This window comes from Bidens hawaiensis, unplaced genomic scaffold, assembly GCF_021521415.1.
Source record: "Bidens hawaiensis isolate Kalapana, Puna unplaced genomic scaffold, B.hawaiensis_p1.1 tig00006907_1, whole genome shotgun sequence".
Taxonomy (NCBI): Eukaryota; Viridiplantae; Streptophyta; class Magnoliopsida; order Asterales; family Asteraceae; genus Bidens; species Bidens hawaiensis.
In genome coordinates, this window is record NW_027491473.1 from 204,327 (window position 1) to 209,214 (window position 4,888).

Here is a 4,888-nt window from a genome sequence, read left to right on the forward strand (position 1 = left end):
AAAAGAGGGTTTTGTCCCAATAATGTTAACTAAGAAGAAAAAAATCATTACAATTCCCCGAAAGAGGCAAGAGATTGATGAGAACAAGACTCGGGTTAGACTTTCGAAGGTCAAACGAGTTCGAACACCAATTGAATGAAGAAAACCATGAACTGAAAGTGAATTTGAGAGGTGGTAATGATGAAGCAAAGGTAAAGGATGTTTTTATATAGTGTAATTCGTTAAACAAATGAATCAATTTGCTTAATTGAAATATTTGTTAAATACCATATTAGGCGCAATAATAGTTAAAATTGAGATCTTTGGACAAACTTGAAAAGAAAGAAATAAACGAAATTGGAAAGGATTTGGAAGATCAAACTGAGTGAAAGACATGTTTTGCGTAATAGATTACCGTGTAGCACGTCGCGAAGCATGGAGGGAGTGAGCTTCGCGTGTCGTGACCCAAATGAGTCACAGTTGTTGATGTCAGTCATGCGTCGCAAAGGACGGTGAAGACGGGTTTTGTGTATCGCGACCCAATTGCATACGGGTTGAAACCCTACAGTTTTGCGTATTGTGACGCGTGAAAGGGAAAATCCTTAGCGTGCCGCGACAGACAAAATTTAACAAAAACTTTGATTTATGAAATAGTGGTTGAGATCGAGTCTGAATCAACCTAAATAAATATAAGTCATAAATCAACATAACAACACAATTAAATATAACCCAATCATAATGAACATGAATAATCTACTTTTGTTAATTCAAATATTTAAAGTGGGTCGTGTTTCAAGCTCAAAAATTGATGAACGTCATAATAATAAGCGATACGAGTTCTGCTACTGTTTTCATCGTACACGATTGTTGATACTGTTTTGAATGTTTACTAATTTATTTTGTGTTTCGTTCCGGTAACGTATTTGTTTTTTATATGTTAATTTTGTCTATATAAGTTATGCAAGTGTTGCTACTTTATTCGACATATTAGTTTTTTTTAATAATTTGGTGTCAAAATTGTAACGAACTTAACCCGTAACAACCGAATACACATTAATACATCACCACTATAACACAACATAAATTAGTTTATCATAAAAAATGTATTTGAAACTAAGGCCTCATCTTTTTTTTTTACCCGGAAAATTTTTAACTAATATTATCCCCTAGTCTAGTAATGGTTTGTTCTCGCACTTTCATTGCATGCAAAGTGAATATTTTCTTTTGGGACATATAATTGATGATATGATTACGGTTTTACGATATAAATGCCTATTAAAAATTTTTATGTGTTTTTCTCTTGTTGTTCTCATCCACTTCTTTGAAGTTGTTAGATTGTTTGATTTGTAATTTGAGATTTTTAACGCGTTTGACCTGAATTTACGAGTATGAGTTTCATCAAACCCGGATAGTTCTTTAATGGGTTATATCATCTCATTTATTTGTAAAACCCTTTCAGCATCAAACAACAATTTCAGCAGGTTATGAGTCTCACTAAACCCGGATAACCCTTAAACGGGTTATAACATCTCACTTCTTTATGAAATAACATCTTAATCATCAAACAATAATTTCGCAAATCATGAGTCTCACTTAACCTGGATAGACTTTAAACGAATTATAACATCTCATTTATTATTTGTGAAACTCTTTTAGCATCATGCCTTAATTTAATTTATCTTATACATATATATATATATGTATGTGTGTGTGTGTTTGTGTGTGTGTGTGTGTTTGATGGATTTCTTTTGAGAACCACTTTGAGTTTTAAGAACTCGAAAGAACTCAACGTAACAATTTTTTTTTGAATTTGTTTTCACACATATGTAATACTTAAGTGTAATTAACGTAAAACAAATTACGGTATTTTTTTACACACCGAATCGACTTATTACACATGTGTAACTAATATTTAAACTTGTGTAATCATCAAAAATACTTATTCTCTCTCCTGATTAATTTTTTAATCAGATTTATTCTCAGCCACATATTTCATACTCATTTAATTAAATGTGTGGTCTATATTAAGTTCTTAAAGTTCTTACAACTAATTTAAGTTCTCAAAATATCCCTCATATATATATATATATATATATATATATATATATATTCTTCGTCGTCGGCATATCAAATATCCCCATCACTTGCTAACTTACGATTACCACCCACAATCCTCAACCTCCTCTCTCATGTATCAACCACCATCATCACTTACATTAAACACCTCTTTCTCATAAAACATATAATTGTGTTCATGTTTGTTCGTTTAAAAAAATCAATCGTGCTCGTTTATGTTCGTTCGTTAAAGATAAAAAACCTACACATCTCAATTGAATGCGCCCAAACGTTAAAAAATATAATAAAAGTAACAAACTAATATATATACATATCAAATTAAAACAAAACTACGTTAAAAAATATAACAATCATTACAAAATAGCAAATGACTAAAAACAAAAACCTAAATAAACCATTGTAACTATGGAGCTCAAACTAGTTAAATTTGAATCATATTTTGATACTTGTTAATTATCATCGTACTTAATTAATTTATTGTGGTTGTTAAAAACAATTTAACGTAGATTTTTAGCTACTTATAACTATTGTCACTCTATGCATATTTCGATAGCACAAACCCAACGGAGATGGAAAGGAGTGAAAGTGAAAGTGATTATATAATGGTTGAAATGCCCTATAATATTAACGACAACAATATGATAGCCATGGAGTGGGTTGACTGCCTTACAGGCAAAGAGGCCACCGAACGTGAGCGACATATCCAAAAAGTGCTACCGTTACTTTTAAAAAGCGAGAAAGGCCATCGAAACAGAGAGTGCTACGTTCCTGCAGTGGTTTCACTTGGTCCGTACCACCATAACCGACCTGATCTTGCTCAAGCCGAGAAGTACAAAGTCATAACATTAGAAGAGTATCGTTCTGGCATCGGAATAACTGTAGATGCATTATACAACAAGGTGTTTAAGGTGGTACATGATGCTAGAAAGTGTTATATTGATGGTTCTACTGATGCTTATGACGATGAGGAGTTTAGTCAAATGATGTTGCGTGATGGTTGCTTATTTTGTTCTTTATTGAATGTGTATCTTGTTCGGACAATAGGTTGTGGTTAAATAATGAGTATTTGGGCGCATCAGGGTTTGCAAACATGGTGCTTGATCTGTTTTTGCTGGAGAACCAGATCCCGTTTGTAGTATTAGAAGTTTTAATGAAGTTGAAGTTCCCTGAAGATAAAGGAGAAAATATCCTAAACGCATTCTTTAACTACTTGAACTATGGCGATGTGATCATGACCGATAAAAAGGTGCTCAAATACACACAACGACCGCTTCATCTTCTTGAGCTTTACAAGTAGGGGTGTAAACTTAACTTGTTTAACTTTTAATTGTGAGATGATCTCTGCTCATTTTATACTATATTTATAAGGCTCGAGATCGGCTTGTAGTAGTTTTTCAAGCTTTATTAGCTTGATTGATTTATTAATCATTAATTAATTTATATATATTTTTAGTTATTATTATATATCATATTGTATTATATTATATATTTATTTATTTAATTTAATCATAACTTTATATATAATAATTACTAAAATGTATATAGTTTTCATATACTAAAAGTGAGTTTTTTCTTTACATGGCACCATGGGAGTAGCATTTAATCTGTCCCCTAATAATTACTATTTTATAATATTATAACAATATTATATTAATATATTAAATAATAAATAAAAAACTATTTAAATACTAGCTTTGTTCATGCCTATAGGCAACTGGAACTCAATGACTAAAACCCCGGGCTCATGCTAGTTTTTAACTAAGCTTATTTTTATGCTCAAGTTTTCTAAGTGTTACTTGATTCAAGCTTTTAATGATTCGATTTCAAATATTTACAGGTCTTATTTCATCTCGCTTTCGGCGGCTTTTGCTTTCGTTCATCTAAAACATCCAAAACGTCGAGCATGGTGCGAACACCAAGTATAGAGAAGGAAACACGTGATGATTATAACTATGTACAACAAAGTCGATCGTTTGCTTCAGTAACGCAACTCAAAAGTAGATGGATTTTCTTAAAATGTACCTCAGATAAGTCAAGGGTCGACATGAAATTTAAGTCATACCGATGGTATGGTGAGTTTAAGCTTGCGCCTAGAGCAGTTGCTTCGTATACGAAAGCTATTTACCTGAACATGATCGCGTATGAGATGTGCCCCCATAACCCAAATGACTATCGAGTTTCCACATATGTTCGAATGATGAAATCGTTAATCACTCAACGTGAAGATGTAAGGGAGTTGCGGCATAATAATATAATGCTTCATAGTCTTGGTAGTGATGAAGAAGTGGCGAAGATGTACGCTGAGATTGACGTCCCAGCGGTTAATCTCTACATGTTCCATCATATCCGACATGAGATCGAGAAGCTTCACCACACCAAATATAAGACGTGGGTAGCGGAACTCATTACCGACTACCTTGGAAGTCCATGGAAGGCAGCGGGTATGCTGGTGGGTACTGCTATTCTATGCACTAGTTTGGTGCAGACTTACATCGCAATAAACCCACAGGGTCGATGACACCTGCATTACCAACTGTGTTGCATTAATTGTTACTCAGTATAATGTTTACAGGATAAAAACATTTATCAACAACCTAAATATTAATACTAATAGAAAATTTTGGCTAATGTTATGAATCCTGACATAATTTAGTCTCATAGGTTAGGCTTTTGAGTTTGAGCTATGTACATGTAATATATATATATATAATATATAACATTAATTATATAAATATGCAAGGTGATTACATCGAAACAAAAGGCAAGCGGGCAACAAGCTCCGATGCACGCCCTTTTGAATTACAAAATCCAATCTTTTAAAAACTACATTCGC

At 32.8% G+C, this 4,888-nt stretch overlaps 1 pseudogene; it reads left to right on the forward strand.

The window, feature by feature from the left end:
- The first annotated feature begins 414 nt into the window (after positions 1–414).
- LOC143633825 (UPF0481 protein At3g47200-like) lies at positions 415–4,573 on the forward strand (annotated as a pseudogene).
- The last annotated feature ends 315 nt before the right edge of the window (positions 4,574–4,888 follow it).